Source organism: Staurois parvus, unplaced genomic scaffold (assembly GCF_062004578.1).
Source record: "Staurois parvus isolate SC_StPar_1 unplaced genomic scaffold, SC_StPar_1.0 ptg000225l, whole genome shotgun sequence".
NCBI classification, from domain to species: domain Eukaryota; kingdom Metazoa; phylum Chordata; class Amphibia; order Anura; family Ranidae; genus Staurois; species Staurois parvus.
Genome location: NW_028318021.1, coordinates 1,600,837 through 1,621,450, shown reverse-complemented (window position 1 = coordinate 1,621,450; position 20,614 = coordinate 1,600,837). Strand labels below are relative to the sequence as shown.

General features: G+C 41.1%; 1 protein-coding gene across 1 annotated transcript in view; it reads left to right on the top strand.

Annotated features, from left to right (window-relative positions):
• TSPAN9 (tetraspanin 9) overlaps positions 1-20,614 on the top strand; it is a 550,552-nt gene that overhangs the window by 217,263 nt on the left and 312,675 nt on the right. Inside the window, exon 3 of the mRNA XM_089679471.1 lies at positions 12,035-12,113. The gene's annotated coding sequence lies outside the window, so the exon portion shown is untranslated. The remainder of the gene's footprint in view (positions 1-12,034; positions 12,114-20,614) is intronic.

The window sequence follows — 20,614 nt, the reverse complement described above, 5'->3', positions numbered from 1 at the left end:
TGGTGTATTTATTTTTATAGCTTGGTGTCTAAAAGAAGGTAAAGGGACAGAAGTACCCAGGTCCACAAGATGGGCAATATGTCTGTTTCTCTACAATACGTGGATCGTTTTTATAAACATGCAGTTGAGGTGTTGTTAGAGGCCATTTCAGATCAGTACAGGCATTTTGAATGAATATGTTCATATTCTCACATAATTTTAATGCATTGTGACTGCCGTAAGCTTTGTGAAGTTTGAATGAGAGGATTAGAGATAATTTTGAGTTGATATTAACGTCCAAGGTCACACAGGAGGACTATGAGTTGCAAATAAATGGATGCATATGTGAAGCTGAAGATGATTATTTGTCATGAGCTGTGGCGTAGAGGGGAGGGGTACATAGGGTTGTTCTTGTCATGACAGAAATAGATACAGTGATGCAGAAGTCACATTGTCACTTAGGAAAAAAATGTATTAATAAAAATCACAGAGAGGTTAACTTGCTCTTTCAGGAGCAAGTGTGACCCCACAAAACTGTTTTTGCAATCTTAGACTTACATAGTAAAAAAAAGTGTTGCCTATTTTTGAAGGAAACCTGTACTGAGATAAATTTGAAGGATGCCATTGTAAAATAATATAATATAAATTATGGGGCCATTGACAATACATTGTCATGTGGAATCTGCTTCAAGGTCTGCAGAGAATAGAGTTATGGTTTCTAGGATAGAACTTGCCTTGGTATTTTATTTGAGAAGTGAAGTTTTGAGTTCCATGTTTGATATCTAGAACTACCAGGGCTTGTTTAAACAGACACAGATGAGTACCCAACGCCCTTGTTTTTGGGGTGGAGAGTTCTGCCCATGTTTTGAACATTATCCCCAAAGGAGAAGCAAATAGTGCATTTAATGTTGCTGATTGCCAACATCTAATTTGAAGAAAAATAGAAGAGTGATGGCAGAAAAAAGTGCTCCATCGAGTCTGCCCATATATATACAGTGGTGATCGAAAGTTTGGGCACCCCAGCTAAACATTTGTATTAATGTGCATAAAGAAGCCAAGGAAAGATGAAAAAATCTCCAAAAGGCATCAAATTACAGATTAGACATTCTTATAATATGTCAACAAAAGTTAGATTTTATTTCCATCATTTACACTTTCAAAATAACAGAAAACAAAAAAATGGCATCTGCAAAAGTTTGGGCACCCTGCAGAGTTAATATCTTGTACTGCCCCCTTTGGCAAGTATCACAGCTTGTAAACGCTTTTTGTAGCCAGCCAAGAGTCTTTCAATTCTTGTTTGAGGTATCTTTGCCCATTCTTCCTTACAAAAGTCTTCCAGTTCTTTGAGATTTCTAGGCTGTCTGTCACGCACTGCTCTTTTAAGGTCTATCCATAGATTTTCAATTATGTTGAGGTCAGGAGATTGTGAAGGCCATGGCAAAACCTTCAGTTTACGCCTCTTGATGTAATCCCCCATGGATTTCGAGGTGTGTTTAGGATCATTATCCATTTGTAGAAGCCATCCTCTCTTTTACTTCTTTTTTTTCATAGATGGCATCAAGTTACCATCCAAAATTTGCTGAAATTTTATTGAATCCATTTTTCCTTCTACTCGTGAAATGTTCCCTGTGCCACTGGCTGCAACACAACCCCAAAGCATGATTGATCCAACCCCATGCTTAACAGTTGGACAGAGGTTCTTTTTATTAAATTCTGTGCCCCTTCTTCTCCAAACGTACCTTTGCTCATTCCGGCCAAAAAGTAAAATTTTAACCTCATCGGTCCACAGAACTTGTTTCCAAAATGCATCAGGCTTGTCTATATGTTCATTTGCAAAGTTCAAACGATGATTTTTGTGGTGAGGATGTAGAAGAGGTTTTCTTTGGATGACTCTTCCATGAAGACCATATTTGTACAAGTATCTCTTTATAGTGGAATAGTGTACCACAACTCCAGTGTCTGCCAGATCTTTCTGGAGGGATTGTGCAGTCAAACGTGGGTTTTGAATTGTTTTTCTCACAATCCTGTGAGCTGTTCTGTCTGATATTTTTCTTGGTCTTCCAGATCTTGCTTTAACTTCCACTGTTCCTGATGACTGCCATTTCTTAATTACATTCCGAACAGAGGATATTGACAACGCTTTGCTATCTTCTTATAACCTTCTCCAGCTTTGTGAGCATCAACTATTTTCAGTTTCAGTTTTCTAGACAACTACTTAGAAGAACCCATGGTGCTGATTGTTGGGGCAAGGTCAGATGAGTCTGGGCATTTAAAACCTTTGGGATTGACATCACCTGGTCTTCCCAGACGATGATTGAGAACAATCCATGACATTGGCAGGTCTCAGCTTTGCAAAGGGGGCAGTGCATGCTATAAATTCTGCAGGGTGCCCAAACTTTTGCAGACACCTTTTTTTCGTTTTCTGTTTTTTTGAAAGTGTTAATGATGGAAATAAAATCTAACTTTTGTTGACATATTATAAGAATGTCTAATCTGTAATTTGATGGCTTTTGGAGATTTTTCCATCTTTCCTTGGCTTCTTTATGCACATTAATACAAATTTTTAGCTGGGGTGCCCAAACTTTCGATCCCCACTGTGTATATATATATATATATATATACATATTCATCCCTTTGATGTATTTAAAGGTTTTAACCATGTCTCCCCCTTTCATTCTTTCCTCCAGACTATACATATTAAGTTCCTGAATTCTCTCCTGATATGTTTTATCCTATCTTATCAATATCATTTGTAAGTGCAGTCTACAGAACTGGACACAGCATTAAATATCTAATTAAGATCCATATAGGGGGATCAGGACCACCTCCCTCCTGTTGGTCACCATTCATATAATGCATCCTAGAGTTCTGTTTGATTTTCCCACTACTATTTGCTCATTTTGGAACAGTGTAACTCAGTACTGGGGGGGGGGGGTGGGGGATGCTTGGTGGTCACTGGGACCACATGGCAAGTGTCCTGTTTAACTAGTTGCCGACCGCAGATAGCCGAATGACGGCTGCACTGCGGCCGGCCAGTTCTGAGTGGACGTCATATGACGTCCTCCCAGAATGCGATCTCCATGATCGCTGTGTCCTACGGACACAGCTGATCACGTGATGTGGTAAAAGGCCAATCACAGCGGCCTTTTACCACGTGATCAGCGGTGTCCAATGACACGCTTATCAGAGGGAAATGCAAGTGCCGGTTCTCGGCTGCACTTTCCTCACGCTGTCAGATCGTGAGGAAAGTACTGCCGAGAATCAGAGCGGGGATCGGCACCGATCATCAGGGCACTGATGATCAGTGCCCTGATGATCGGTGCCCAGCAGTGCCACCCGCAAGTTCCGCCCACCTGTGCCCAGCAGTGCGCCCACTAGCTCCGCCCACCTGTGCCCAGCAGATCACCCACCTGTGCCCAGCAGTGCACCCACCTGTGCCACTCTGCAGTGTCACACACCTGTGCCCAGAAGTGTCACCTACCTGTGCCTAGCAGTGCCACCCACCTGTGCCCACCCACCTGTGCCCACCAGTGTCACCCACCAGTGCTGCCCACCAGTGCCACCCACCAGTGCAGCCCAGCAGTGCTGCCAGTCAGTGCCACCAGTCAGTGCCCAGGGGTTGTGCCAGTCAGTGCCGTCTATCCGTACCCATCATCAGTGTCACCTATCAGTGCCACCTATCAGTGCTGCATATTAGTGCCGCCTATCCGTGACAATTCATTAGTGCTGCCTATCAGTGCCGCCTATCCGTGCCACCTCATTAGTACTGCCTATCAGTGCCCTTTAGTGCTGCCTATCAGTGCCCATCAGTGCCGCCTATCAGTGCCCATCAGTGCTGCCTCATCAACGCACATCAGTGAAGGAGAAAAAATACCTGTTTGAAAAATTTTATAATAGAAACAAAGAAACTTTTTTTTTTTTTCAAATTGTTTGCACTTTTTTTATTTATAGCGCAAAAACTAAAGTGCCCAGTGGCGATTAAATACCACCAAAAGAAAGCTCTATTTGTGAGAAAAAAATGATCAAAATTTCATATGGGTACAATGTTGCATGACCGCGCAATTGTCAATCAAAGTGCGGCAGCGCTGAAAGCTGAAAATTGGCCTGGTAAATAAGGGGGTATAAGTGCCTGGTAGGCAAGTGGTTAAGCATAAGTTCCTATTGAGGGCTTAAGCTGGCCATACGTGGATCAAAATGTATTTATTTATTGCAGACACTTATATAGCGCCATCAATTTACGCAGCAATTTATATTTATTTTGTATACTTACATCAGTCCCTAACGCTCAAGGTTCATTCAATCTAAGGTCCCCAACTCACTTTCATATGTACACATAGTAGAGACAATTTAGACAGGAGCAAAGTAACCTAACATGCACAGTAATTACATGCATGCAGGTAGTGGCTAGGATTTGAACCAATGACCCTAGTGCTGCCAATCGGAAGTGCTAACCACTTAGCCACTGTGCTGCTGAATTTTGATCCATGTATGGGCTTTCTTGTTCATGAGAAGTTGATCTCAGTTCAATCTGTGCATTCTTTTGGCTAGGTGGTGGGGGAGTCTCCCCACTGTCAGAATACAGTGATACAGCGGGAGGATTCCCACATCCACACTGCATATGTGGATGGGGGAATCAGTTCAGTTTTTTTAGTTCAGGGGGCTGAATGAATAAAAACGTAACCATTTGTGGGCAGCTTTGGAATGACAAATAGCTGAATTTTGAGAAAATGGAATGGAAGTTTATATATTGGATATATGGATTGTGTACAAGCAGATTTTCCATTCCAAAGTATCTCCTGGCTTGTGACTGAAAGAAACCACAGTTGAAATGTCACACCAAAAATGTAATAGCTCAGATGTAGATGTATTCCAAAATTAGAGAAAGAAGTTTGTATGAAGAACTGGAACAGCAGATAACAGAAATGGAGGAACAGAATCTGTAGTTTTCAGTAAAATAATACTTGGTGATTCAGCAATTAAGGTCCTTGTACAAACACTTCCTGTTATAGGTTTGCAGCAATTGTGCACTTCTATTACCATTGTCACATAGATTTCTGATGAAGACTACAAGTGGTCTCTTCAACACACATTACATAGACATGGTCTACTGTCACCATCAGGAAAACCACCCTGAGAAATGCTGTGCTGCCATCACTGGATTACATGATGTGGACAGTTAGCGGTTCCTAGGAGGTTGCAGGAGATCAGTCCCAATGAGATGCATAACAAGTTATTTAACCACTTCCCCGCTTCCCTATAGTAGAACTATAGTAAAGTAGGGCGGCAGGGCTGCGCAAAATCACGTATATATACATGGTTTGCATTTCCGGGTAGGGGGCGCACACATGCTGCCCTACTTGAGCTGCCATTGGCGGCTACAGATGTCAATCACCGGGTCCTGAAGATTCTCCGCCGGCACCCGGTGATCACCGAGTAACACTGACAGGGGAGAGACCTGTGTGTAAACAACACAGCTCTCTCTCCTGTCAGCAAGCATATGCTGCTATGTATTTCTTTGCACATCAGAGAAATACACAGCAGCATGTTTCCCTAGTAAAACACACACAGCACATTATCTAAAACAGCACACAGTTAACCCTTTGATCGCCCCAGATGTTAACCCCTTCCTGCTCAGTGTCAGGGCTTTTTACTAGCACTGATCACTGTATTACTGTAGTGTCTTTGAGATGTCAGTTAGTCAGTTTCCATTCAGTGTCAGAATGCCCGCCGCAGTCCTGCAGTCCCGCTATAAGTCACTGATTGCCGCCATTGCTAATATAAAAATAATTTTAATTAAAATTCCAGAATATACCGCCAATTGTACACGCTATAACTTTCATGTAAGCCAATTAATTTATATGTATTGGGATTTTTTTTAGCAAAAGACATGTAGCAGCATACATTTGCCCTACATTTATGAAGAAATGTGCTTTTTTTTACTGGACATGTTTTATAGCAAAAAGTCAAAAATATTGTTTTATTTTCAGAATTGTCAGTCTTTTTTTGTTTATAGCTCAAAAAATAAAAAATGTACAGGTGATCAAATACAACCAAAAAAAAGCTCTATTTGTGGGGAAAAAAAGGACATAAATTTCATTTATGTTCAGCTTTGCATGACCATGCAATTGTTAGTTAAAGTAACACGGCACTTTGCCGCAAACAATGGCCAGGAAGGGGGTAAATCCTCTGGAGGGCAAGTGGTTAAAATAACTAAATGTCATTCAGTTAGGGTTTCCATCTAGACAGGAGAGAATGAGATGAAGAGCAGGAAATGATGAGTACATTTTGAGTAGGACCTGTTTTTTGATATTAGCCTATCCTGTACATTGTTTATGTTCCAGAAACAGAAATTGGACATATTGAATGAAGGCATAAAATATTTATATTCATATATGTGAAGTAAAGGAAGCCTTGAGATATTACAGCTCTGTACGTTTCAGCTTTGCTAATTTGTATCAATATTATTCCTGTAGAGATCATGTTTGGTTATTGTGTGCTTCTCTCTTGCTTAGTGCTTCATTGACAGCTCATCCCGTAGGCCCGTCTATCAGTTAATAAAAGATGTTCAGTGAAGTGATACTAATGACAAATACTCTCTCAGGAGATTCTGTTTAACCCAGCCCTTCCAGTTGTTTCCAAGTAACTGTTTTCTCTTGACCAATTACTATATCAAGCCTTAGCAAGTCAAGGTTAAAGAGAGCCAGTTACGTTTGGACATCCTAGCGCCAACAAGAAACTGTGATCTTTTTTTGCATGTTATTTATTTGGAAACATAAAGGATTATGAACAGTCTAAAGCAGTATTTTTCAACCTTTTTTCAGTCAAGGCACCCTTAGAAGTTATGCACAGCTCTTAAAGCACCCCATTCTAAAACATAAAAAACTACACTAATAATTTTACATAATGCAGAAACATCCACACATGTAGGAAATCCAACATTAGAGGCGATTTATTCTTCCAAAGCAAATATACCTTTGCACACTGGTATTGATTAAGAGGGACAAACAAGAATGCTGTGCAAGCCCCGGATGTCCTCCTCATCAACCGATGACATGACATCATTGGTTGTTAGGACACTGGTGGCTGGAAGGGTGTAATGGGGCACAATGAAAACCTTTTACGTAAAAGGCAAGCTTCATCCATCCACTGGCTTGTATACAGTTTTTGGGCAATTTTTAGACATTGTGCCAAGACACCCCTGAAGAAATTGGAAGACACCCTGCCTGGACACCCTGATTGAAAAAGCCTGGCCTACAGTAAATAAACTAATTAAATTTGAACTCTTAGATACTATTACATTTTCCTCAATAATTCTCTACCCCTCTCTCGATAAAAAACAATCATTTTTTCTTTCACTTTCTTACATATATTTTGAAACGTTTTATATCTAAATGTATGTGATGTCATCCGTGTTAGTTGAAAAATGCAGAGAAGACTGGACAGTGGAAGGATGCATGAGACAGACACCAATGTCACAATTTGCATTTCAATAATCTGCCAGTGGCTTGGATGGGCAGAGTGGTTAAAATAAAAGTATGGACAAATCATCCTTCTTTTGTGATTCACAGGAGTGCACTTACTTGTCAGTTGACGTGACAGAGATGGGTCAGGCTTTGGAAGGATCCACCCAGATGCCTGACCAACAGCTGGCTCAGACTCTCAACATGTCGCTGAGAGTTGGAGCCAGCTGCTCCTGCCCCCTCCAGTGAGCACTAGCGGGGCAGAACAGAGAGCCGTGACTGACAGTTACTGCTCTCTGCTCACAGCAGATCAAGAACTGAGCGGTCAGTAGTCATGTTCTCAGGTGTATATATGGTTGCTTTTTTGTTTTCCCGTACTTCTCTTTTAACCTCTGTTGGGGGTTTCCCTTCACTTCCTATTTTGACACCCATTATATAGACAGGAAGTAATGGGGAAAGTCAAAGAGACAGACAGCAATACAAAATAGCTGAAAAAAGAGATTTATCCCTTCCACACAAGTTGGTTTTATAATCTATATTTCTATAGCACTCTTCTCCCTGGGAACTCAAAACACTTATTAAATTAGTGTTCGAGATAGCAGGCAAGGCAGCCATCCTGGTCATGCTCAGAATAATATCATACTAGGGCCAACTTTAGACAGGAAACAGTCAAAGATGAACTCAGGTGTCCTATAAACTCATCTCTAACCTAAACTCCAAACTCCTGCCTTTTTGTTGTTTTCCAGTGAGCTTCGGGCTGGGTCATTCCCCTTTCCACAGCTCACGGGAGCAGGGAATGACATAGCTTGGGTCACACTGGAGTACAAAAAAAGCTAAACTTCAGAGTTCAGGTTAAAAATGAGTTTGGAGGAAGCCCAAGCTCGTCTGTAGAGCCAGTTATCTTACCAACTTGTCTTTGGAGTGTGGGAGGAAACCAGAGGACCCATAGGAGACCCATATGAGAACAGGGAGAACATGCAAACTTCATGCGGATAGTGTCCTTGCCAGGATTCAAATTGACGGCCCGTCTAATGCTGCCCGTCTAATGGAACTAAACAGCTGCCAATGTCAGGAGCACATACCATGCATACTTGTCCACAAGCACAAGCTTGTCCACAATCTCTGCCACACGAGAGTTAGGCACTGCTGCTCTTAAACGTGAGTTTAGGAGCTTGTGGTGTTTTTTTACCAAAGCCCCTGAACTTAACTCAGTAAAAGCCTATGTGTACATACACGCATAGACTTTCATCAGAGTTTATCAGCAGCAGAGTTTAGGGACAGTTAAACGTCTCTCTCCTAAACACAGAAGAATTGCTTTCAGGAGAGAAACATTTTGGCCAAAAAATGCCAAATATCGCAAAAATGTGTGTACACATGCCTAAACACTAGCCGTGTTTATTGCTAGGGAGTCTGTTCATTTCAATGGCAAGTACTCTGGCCAATGAAATGCATAAATGTCCAAACACTAAACACTGTACCGCATTTGCACATGTTCTTGCCGCGTTTATTGTTTTTCTGCTGCCAGTAGAGTTAACCTCTATGGCAATTCCTTACAGTATTCTGGCACCCATCTTAACTCTCGGAATCTTACAGATCCTGAGAGTATACACTCTACTGCAATTGCACCACAGGCAGTGTAGTAATGTACAATTAAAAAAAAAATCAACAGCAGACAGTCAAAAGATTTTTTCCTTGGCAGAGGAGACCTATAAAGTCACGTTTGCCATGAAAACTCTACATACTGTCAATTTTTTAGGGGGAGGGGAACTCAAGTTTCCTTTAAGGCATGCTGTACAGTGATTGTGCTTTGCAGCTCTTTTTATCCCAGTCTAGTTTATAAACAGAGCTCTTCCAAACACACTAATGGGAAAACAATAGATTCTGTATGTAGCTAATCCTTCTAATTTCCTTGCAGCATTTTGTAAAGCAAGGATGTTGATAGCACTGATTAACAGTTACCATAGGGAAAACCTAAAACCCTGAAGGTGGGGTTGAGGGTGGTGTCAGGCGGTTTGTCCGTATCAGAGACCTGCAATGCAATGAAAATATTTTTATCTCATCATTACTTTTCTGTTGCTTGTATCACCCTTGCAGTATTCAAATGACCCCAAGCTTCCATGATGGCCTCATGTTCTTAAACTCTGAATCCATTTCTCAGCAACCACTGAGATTCTTATTTTATTGTATAATTTAGAGAAAGATATGTGGACAGGCTCTGTTTATACAACACGTTTAAAAATTTAGCATTGCACCAGAAGGCACACTATTACGAACATTAAAGAATCATGGCATAGAGAGAAAGCAGTGCATCAAAGATCAACGTCATTGCTGGAAATCAAAAGACTGCACATGAAAATCAAGGCTACACCGAGTATCAGTGAGTCTGGCAAAATGTGATATAGCCATGTATTACCACTACAAAGGGCATGAATCCTGTTCTGTACATGTAAAGCTACATACCGCCGTGAAAAAAAAAGTTTCCTTTAGAGAGTGTAGTTAGAGCAGGGGTGTCAAACTGGCGGCCCTCCAACTGTTGCGAAACTACAAGTCCCATCATGCCCCTACCTTTAGGAGTCATGCTTGTAACTGTCAATCTTGCAATGCCTCATGGGACTTGTAGTTTGGCAACAGCTGGAGGGCAACCAGTTTGACACCTGTGAGCTAGAGGGTACCGCTCCACAAAATATGTTTTTCTGTTATAGGTGGAGAGGGCTAGGGTGGGATCTCCTTTACTGTTTGGGTGTAGGGGCTTCTCTTTGGGCTTATTTGCATCAGTGTGTGGGATTCTGTCCATTTTATTTGGCATATTGGGTTGCGTTGAGTTTTTTTCATTTTCACTGCAAGACGTGTATTGTCATCCTGTGAAAGGAAGGACCATTCACTGGCAAGATTGCCAGTTTTTGTTTTACATTATAACAGCTTAAAAAATGCAGTTTCCTTTGTATGTTTATTTATAATGAAACCTCACGCTTGGCTAATTATAACTACAGGACTGCTGCAACTTAATCCTGAATACTGGACCCAATAAAACTCTAAATAAAAAAAAGTGTGCTATCCCTTCAAGTGAAAAAATATTTACAACTCAATATCCATAATTAAAAAATACAAATCAATACACATAATTAATAAAACTAGATAAAACAATTTTCATGATCATATACCCATACAAATCAATAACTTTAAAAAGTTGCAAAATCAATAACCACTAATAATACAAATATATATCATCAAATGCTTTGTATGTTTAACTTGCTTAAAGTGGAACTTTAGCCAGAAAGTGAAGTCCTGCTAGATGACCGGGCTGGTGTCTTTTGCTGGTATAGCTACAGTATGTAAAGCATTAAAAATAATTGCCTATACTGTTTAAATTCCAGTAATACATTGTCTCATTCTGCTCTGCACATACTCAGTTGCTCTCTATTTTAGGCACTGTGCCAAAAACCTAAAGGCTGATCTGCTGACAGCCCAAAGATTTAATGCTGCTCAGGGGCTCTGGGCAGCATTAAAATGGCAGCCTCCAGCAAGAACGTACAGGGGCAATGCCGGAGGCAATTTACAGCACACACTAATTTTGGTAGCACAATTATTAATGTGGAATGTGTGTTCCTTGCAAAAGAACATTATTTTTTATCAAGTTGTTATGGGTAAAGTTCTGCTTTAAGGTCATGTCTCACATAAGCCTTTAGTTCACTTTAATTGCCCCCACTCAGTGGCGCTTATACCTATGTACTGAGCAAACCAAAAGCCCTAAGTGAGTTTCAAGATGCTGTAGTTGAAGCCAGGGGCAGACTGACAACTCATGGGGCCCCCGGGCAATAGGGGATCATGGGGCCGCTATGTCCTTGCCCAAACTCAAAAAAGCCTATGAAAAAGGTACCAGGGGCATCTCATGGGGCCACCTACTGACCCCGGGCCCTCGGGCAGTGCCCGAGTTTCCAAATGGTCAGTCCGCCCCTGGTTGAAGCTTATACAGGGTTCAGCCCTCTCCTCCTGCCTCCATGTGATAAGGCTTATTCCTTGTGATTGGCCTCTCAATTACCAATCATGAGTGGAAGGGGGAGTGAGTCACATGCTCCCTGTACCCTGATGTATTGGGGATTTCTCTTCATTCCAGGTGGCAGAATGGAGTGGGAGATCGAAGGTAAGGTAAGTATATGCAGGGGAGGGCTGGGCATTAAAGTGAACCTATTCGTCTGCTGTGCATAGACTAACCATAGGTTCACTTTAAGGGTAGCTTAACGATTCTGTTCTATGTACTGCTCACAACAGCCATACGATAAATACGGCACCGTGATCATAAGGAGAGATTGAAATCCTAGTATGAGGGTATTTTAAGCTAGATATTACGCTGGCGACTCGAGCGACTTTGCTATAAGCCGTTAATATTTCTTGTGTGACAGAATTGTTTCGAACTTGCATTACTATTTATTGGCTAAATGCAAAAGAGTTGCTTCATGAAGGAGAATGAATATCGGCTTTCAGATTCATAGCTAAGGCAATCCTTCTTGTTTCTCTTCCTAAATAATAGAATACTTAGCTTTTGTTCTGTGACCTCTTTTCTTTTTTAATAACTGTTTTTTTATCTTTCCTTGCAGGGCACAGCGCGCTCCCACATCCGAGCAGGCTTGAACATTGATTAATTTGTAACATCTGGATATCCAATTATAGAGGCAGGTGAGTTTAAGGGAAAACGGGTCAGGGAAAGGGCCTTGTTAAGAGGAGTCTTTCCAGAAAGATAATTTAATAAAGCCTAACACGTATTGTTTCTTCTAAAGAAAAAAGCTATTAATTATGAGACGACTGTTGCAAAGGAAATATAGGTGAGTATTAAATTAATGACACCTATAATTCTGCTAGACTTTTTTATGTAAGAATAATATTACTGGTGAGACAGAAGGGGCAAAATAGTATTTGGGATTCTGTATGAAAGATTACTGCATAAAAAAAGATACATTATGAGTCTGTAAGGCTTGCAAGCAGTACAAAAATCATGGAAGATGCACAGTAAATCATTGAGGAATAAGTTGAGTCCACCAAAATGTCTCACACAACCATCTGTTGAAGCTTATATCTAGAGGAAAGGATTGGAGCAGCCAACTCTTAACTTGATTGACCTTCCATTAACCTGCAGACGTCCACCATTTTTTTCATACCAGCGTTTGAAGTTCTGATGAAGGGGGAATGTTGTAGCCCCCGAACCTTTATTATTTTTGGACTTTGATAATGAAATAAATACTATTGAACTCCTGCATCTTTGGTGTAGTTCTCTTGGTTTAATTTTAGAAATAACTGACACAGGTCCCAAACTTTCCTCACTCTGCCCAGTTCTAAAAATAATGTTTTGGTGGGATTTTACTTTAAACCTGCTACACCTTATTGCTATCACATCTATGGCATCATTGACCAAAAGTGACATGCAGTAAGTTGGGGCATGCACCATCTTTAGGAAGAAAGGATGCCCTGGATTTTGATGTTCCTGGAGCACTTGAAAATCTAAGTTTACTACATATAAGCAGAGCTGACCGATATCTGAGCGCCACAAGCCAAAAATGTAATAAAGTAATTTGTAATATTCAAAGCAAACTCACCTATCCATCTATGTCAAAACAACCCCTTCGCACTTTTAGCCATGGTCATCTTGAATATTATTATTATTATACAGTATTTATAAAGCGCCAATGGTTCGCTCAGCGCTGTACATTACAATGGGAGACAATACATGAGACAATACAATAACAATACAATGCGATACATGAGGGGTTCAAGGGCACGTCATTCATGTAGCATTTACTTCTTGGAATTCAGGTTAGGTTAGGTATGTAGACAGGAGGGTGTGCTCTCCCATCCACCAGATAAAAGAAAAAAAAATGCCCATGAAGATTCCAGTGAGGCCTAGGCCAGAAACCAGGAAGCAACTAAAGAGATGTAAAACAAGTTTAAAACAAGTTAGTTAAGAACACCTTCCTATCTATTTACTAAGGCTAGCAGCATAAGGATTAAAGGATATGTTCACCTTTGGGAACATGTTACATATTCTGTCCGTTTTCATGGTGGAACATGTAACATGCTCCCACTGTTGCAGCCCCTGCCTGATCACCCCTCTGACAGCAGTACAGGGAGAAGTTTCCCGTACTAGCGGACAGTTTTTAAAATCAGCACGGCTGTGCGGGGCTATGCCCACATGAACTCTGTGAATGAATAAACTACAAGTATCTACATCCTTTGCGGATATCGGCTTGTAGTTCAGTCTTCCTGTCATTGTTAAAATGACTGAGGTACGAGCACACAGATTAAACTGACAAATCAGCAGGAGACCTGCATGGCACCAGTGACCTGCTGATCGCTGGCGCAATGCTTTACAGGCTGCACAAAATAAATAAATAAATGCAGATTGTTCTGCCTGCAAAAAAAATGTGCATTTATATTTTTTTTTAAAAAGTGAACTTATCCTTTAAAATATTGATTGAGAATAAAGTTCTGCTTTAAATACACATGCATGTGCAAAATAAAATGACTCTAAACCCTTCTCCTCCAACCCGGCAGCATGTACTCACCTTTCCTCGCTCCTGATGGCACTTCTGATTATGGCACATGACTTGCTCCTCCTCTCTCAGGGTAGTGCTAGGTGATCGGGCCGTGTGTAAGTTCTGACAAGTCATTTAGGAGCTTATAGTAGGCTGAACAGAACAGCCCGAGAGTGAGGAAAGGTCAGCTTGTACTGATGGAGAGGGGGTGACTCCAGTTTAAAGAAAATCCATTTTGTGTAGAGTGGTGCAAGGCTCCTTCACCTATTGGGTGGCTGGGGCAAAGATTCTCCCACATTCAAACTTGGCAGTGCCAGGATTTGAGTTCCTTAGGGGAACCAAACTTTTAGTTGGAGTGGCCCTGTGTGTTCTTCCTATACTTCAATGGTTAATCCTTTAAAAAAGTTCAACCTATGGTGGATAAACTCCCAAAACTGAAAAAATCCACACTGGCAGAGTTGCTCCTCAATGTTAAAGTGTTACTAAACCCACAACAAAAAATCAGTCCCTATATGCAGTAAAGTGTGCTTGTTTACTCACTGTGGAGCCTAAGGAGTTAATCATTCTTATTGTGTGAAAAGGCAGTTTGATCTGGTCATCTCTGATCCTCCCATTCTTTGGCTGTCCCTGTCCATCTACTGACAGCACAGAGGTCTTAGAGTCACTCTGCACATGTTCAGTTTGGTGTGTATTGCTAGAGTTTTTTTTTTTCTTTGGGAGGGTGCATGGGATCAGCACAGGGCCAGTCAGAGGGTCAGGGGTTATGCTTCCTCATAGGACAGTGAGAGGAGAATGAAAGCTCTTCCTACTACAAGCATTAACCAGTGATCTGCCGGACACTGATAGAAGTCACCAGATTGCTATATACTGCTGATGAGAAAAGGTATTTAGCAGTTTATATTTACTAAAATAATATTTTTTCCATGTTCTGTGTACTGTAGGAGACCAGATATAGTGAATGCAGGGTCCTCGGTTTAGTAGCACTCTAAATACCTATATAAACCATAGAAATATACATATATAGGAGCAATTTTAGCTGGTGGCTCAGTAACACAGGTCTTGTCTCTTCCCCAAGCTGCCCCAAGCAGAAGATCTCTGTCACTGATGTCTTCTATCAGCATCTTCCTTGTTAGCATATGAGCACTGCAACTACTTGGCTTCTTGTGCTGCTTTTCCTTCCCCTGCTCTAAGCTATGCTGTACAGAGACTGCAAAGCGCTGATAACAGGTCACATTCATGTACTTATACTGCTTGCATTTAAAAAATACAGTTAATAATGCATTCATGAATTATGAAGCAGCATTAATATGTATTTTATACCTGCCTGGAATTCAGCTCTAAATCCTTTTTTTCTTCAAAACTTTTTGCCACATCAGCCATTTAGTTCTGCAGACTTGATCCTTGTAAGCGGTTTTAGTGATGTCACTTTGAGTATTCAATAAGCATTGGGTATTATTCTGAGCAGTATTTTTACTTTCAGGTGATATGTTTGTGGTCTTTTTGAAGCGTTTATTCAAACTGCATTTTGAGAGTGTAAGATTGAAAATGCACAGGAGTGTAACTGTATTTTACCTGTCCTCTAGTTCAATTTTTGATTCATAGATTGTATCAGGACCTTGCAAATCACATTTTACTTCGGGCAGACTGCAGAAATCTCTTATGTTGTTCGTGATAACATAATAAGCGTTTCAGTACATGCAATTCATTTCTCAGAAGAATTTGTATAACCTCATTTTACTTCAGCGCAGAAATTTCTAATTTTTTTTTACCAAGTCTAGAGTCTTCTTCAATAATTAAACTTTTTATTAATAGCACGGTTTAACTTGATATTTATCGGAAGTCTTGCTTCTCATTTGGTGTATTGGACAGTTAACAGATGTCGCCTTCAGCAAATTAAACTCTTTTTTTTTAACATGAGCAGATCTAATTTAGTTAGTTGAAAACATAATTCCTTTGCCTGTTTTGTTTAGAAGAAAAATAAGAAGTTCCTTAAAGTTCATCTTAAAGGGTACGTCAGCCCATAAGTGATATTTTATTTATAGATGGAGCCTGGTGGGCTGAGTCAACGCCTGGCACTTCATATGTCCCAACAGTTTTTTCTCCCTGCCATAATTCCCAAATCTCTTCTTATCTACCTGGGTGTTTTCCTGCCCACCTTTGTGTGTGCCAGTTCTTTGTGTTACATGCTGTATAAAAAAATATATATTTATATATATTAAGAAATATCAGACTCATAGGGGAAAATAATAGCCCCTTAAAGTGGGTTGTTCAGGTGAAGGATCTTATTTATTGATTGCCCAAGAGAATAAAAAAGCTGTCATGTGGTTTAGGCTAGATTCACATTTGTGTGGGTGGTTCCCGCTGCGGGCCCGTATCTCTTCCCGCAGCTGCAACCACCCGCACAGAAAATTGCGCTTGATGCACGCGGGTGCCATTAATACTAATGGCATACTGCAAGCACTGAATGAGGTCTGTTCTATGAAGGCTGTGATTTATAAAATGTTGCAGGGACCTTTTTCCTGTGTTTCAGGATGCACAGCAGCTCATTCTATGCACAAAGGTAAAAAACTCTGTGCAGCACCCCCCCTCCCTAATACTTACAAGCCCCCTCTCAATCTAGAGATGGGCACTGGAGTCCCTGCTATCCCAGGACTCCCTCTCTTCATTGGCTGAGACAGAAACAGGAGCAATGGCTTCCACTGCTGTCAATCACAGCCAGTGAGCAAATGAAAAGAGATAGGAGACAGGGCTGAGCCAAGACTCCTTGTGTGAATGGATACATGGAGCAGTGTCTGCCCCCATAGCAAGCTGCTTGCTGTAGGGGCACCCGACATGAGGGAGGGGCCAGGAGCGCCGGTGGGGGACCCGAGAAGAGGAGGATCTAGTCTGCTCTGTGCAAAAAAACTGCACACAGTAAGTACGTTTAGACATGTTTGTTATTTAAAAAGAAATTTGCATTTAGCATCCCTTTAATGCAGAAGAGATATGCTTTCTCTCTATTGCATTATCTACCTACTTGTCAGCCCAGTGAGCTGCGCATGCACTGGTCCCTGTAGAGATTTGGCAATACAATAGCAGACTATTCCCATGCATGCTGGGAGATGATGTCATGTTGGCCAGGCTAATGAAAGTGGCCGGCGCTCGATACCCAGAAGCCGTCTGCTCAAAGATGTCAGCGGCCGGTAAGGAGCTCCAGGACATTGCATCACTGGAGCCAAGGTCAGTATAGTTCCACTTTAATTCTCCAGCATCTGTCAAAAATAGAAATATCAGATTTGGGTGGACTTATCCTTTAATGCATTGCATGGATTTTCACAAATTTTATTGTCAATCTTTCACCAGGTTCTGCTGCAGAGGTCGATAACAGCCATAAAGGCCCAGGCGCTGTGGTAATTCAGGTTACCACAACCAATGTTAATGCACATTACATGAATTGGTTTGATGATGTTTCATTCATTCATAATGGCACTCCAACTCATCTTCTCAGTGCACTTGCATTGCAGCGGAGTGCAAACAACACTTGGGTGCATCTCACAGATATTGCTGCAAGCTAAATTTTTGGTACATTTTGGCGCACTAGCAGCTTATGCAAAGGAACGCAGTGCATGGTAATGTGTAAACTGACATGCATTTACATGTATGCATTTAATGCAACAGACAGGGCTGACATGAATATGTCCTTGGATTGCACTGCAGCGTGTTAAACACACATGAGCAAATATTACTATGACTGAAAAGGAGCAGTGAAGCAGAAGTAAAGGCTGCAGTTGTAATAAGCAGAGCCTGTACATGTAATGGGAAAGTATGATATATGCATATATAATACCAAATTATACTTTTAGCTAAAGTTTTTAAGACACTAATGCAAATTGATATGATTATACTGTATATAGTGCATCCAGAAAGTATTCACAGCGCTTAACTTTTGCCACATTTTGTTATGTTACAGCCTTATTCCAAAATGGATTAATTTTTTTTTTTTCCTCAAAATTCTAATGACAACATGAAAGAAGTTTGTTTTGAAATCTTTGCAATTTATTAAAAATGAAAAACAAAAAAACACATGTACATAAGTATTCACAGCCGTTGCCATGACACTCAAAATTGAGCTCTGGTGCATCCTGTTCCCACTGATCATCCTTGAGATATTTCCACAACTTGATTGGAGTCCACCTGTGGGAAATTCAGTTGATTGGACATAATTAGGAAAGGCATAAACCTGTCTATATAAGGTCCCACATTTAACAGTGCATGTGAGAGCACAAACCAAGACATGAAGTTCAAGGAAGTGTCCATAGACCTCCGAGACAGGATTGTATCAAGGTACAGATTTGGGGAAGGGTACGGAAAGATTTCTGCAGCATTGAAGGTCCCATTGAGCACAGTGGCCTCCATCATCCATAAATGGAAGAAGTTTGAAACCACCAGGAATCTTCCTAGAGTGGGTCACCCGGCCAAAATGAGCAATTGAGGGAGAAGGGCCTTAGCCAGGGAGGTAACCAAGCACCCGATGATCACTCTGAAAGAGCTCCAGCGTTTCTCTGTGGAGAGAGGAGAACCTTCCAGAAGAGCAACCATCTCTGCAGCACTCCACCAATCAGGCCTGTATGGTAGAGTGGCCAGACAGAAGCCACTCCTCAGTAAAAGGCAAATGGCAGCCCGCCTGCAGTTTGCCAAAAGGCACCTGAGGGACTCTCAGACCATGAGAAACAAAACTCTCTGGTCTAATGAAACAAAGATTGAACTCTTTGGCCTGAATGCCAAGTGTCATGTCTGGAGGAAACCAGGCATCGCTCACCACCTGGCCAATACCATCCCTACAGTGAAGCATGGTGGTGGCAGCATCATGCTGTGGGGATGTTTTTCATCTGCAGGAACTGGGAGACTAGTCAGGATCGAAGGAAAGATGAAAGCAGCAATGTACAGAGACATCCTTGATAAAAACCTGTTCCAGAGCGCTCTGGACCTTAGACTGGGGTGACGGTTCATCTTTCAACAGGACAACTACCCTAAGGACACAGCCCACATAACAAAGGAGTGGCTACGGGCCAACTCTGTGAAAGTCCTGGAGTGGCCCAGCCAGAAGCCAGACTTGAACCCGATTGAACATCTTTGGAGAGATCTGAAAATGGCTGTGCACCGACACTCACCATCCAACCTGATGGGGCTTGAGAGGTACTGCAAAGAAGAATGGGAGAAATTGCCCAAAAATAGGTGTGCCAAGCTTGTAGCATCATACTATAAACGACTTAAGGCTGTAATTGGTGCTAAAGGTTCTTCAACAAAGTATTGAACAAAGGCTGTGAATACTTATGTGCATGTGTTTTTTTTTGTTTTTTATTTTTAATAAATTGCAAAGATTTCAAAACGAACTTCTTTCACATTGTCATTATGGGGTATTTGTAGAATGGTGAGGAAAAAAAAATAATTTAATCCATTTTGAAATAAGGCTGTAACATAACAAAATGTGGCAAAAGTTAAGCGCTGTGAATACTTTCTGGATGCGCTGTAAATCAAGCTAATAATGTTTACATGTTCATCTAAAAACATTTAGAAGACTATACCAAAATCAATTCCCATGGAATTTTTTTTAGGCAATCCCTATGATAGCACTTTTGCCTTCAGAACTGCCTTAATGCTTCATGTGATAGATTAAGCAAGGTGTTGGAAACATTCCTCAGAGATTTTGGTCCATGTTGACATGATAGCATCATGCAGTTGCTGAAAATTCATTATGCAAATCTCCTGTTCTGTCACATCCCAAGGATGTCCTATTGGATTGAGATCTGGTGACTGTGGAGGCCATTGAAGTACAGTGAACTCATTGTCATGTTCAAGAAACAAGTTTGGGATGATCTGCGCTTTGTGACATTATGCATTATCCTGCTGGAAGTAGCCATCAGAAGATGGGTACACTGTAGTCATAAAGGGATGGACATGGTCAGCAACATTACTCAGGTAGGCCGTGGCGTTTAAACAATGCTCAATTGGTACTAAGGAGCCCAAAGTATGCCAAGAAAATATCCCCCACACCATTACACCACCACCACCAGCCTGAACCATTGATACCAGGCAGGATGGATCCATGCTTTCATGTTGTTTACTCCAAATTCTGACCCTACTATCTGAATGTCACAGCTGAAATTGAGACTCATCAGACCAGGCAAAATTTTTCCAATCATTTGTTGTCCAATTTTGGAGAGCCTGTACGAATTGTAACCTCTGCTTCCTGTTCTTAGCTGACAGGAGTGGCACCCGGTGTGGTCTTCTGCTGTTGTAGCCCATCAAGGTTTGACGGTTTGTGCGTTCACAGCTGGTATTCTGCATACTTTGGTTGTAACAAATGGTTATTCGAATTACTATAAACAAACAGTGCCACGCTTCTTAGCTCATTTATTAATAGAACCAAACAATAATGTGAACATAAATCAATACAAAATAATTAATATAAATCATAAAATCAAAAGTCTCAAATAGTGATTTTTTTCAATTTGAATGTCATCTTGAATTTCATCTCTTCATGTAATTTAATCCAACAAAAACACAAGATGTGCCCTCACCTGGAGTTTTTGACCACACATAAAGTTATGTCAAAAAACGTATGTGTCCCTTGAAGTGGGCATACAACAACCAATGTATCCTGATAATGGA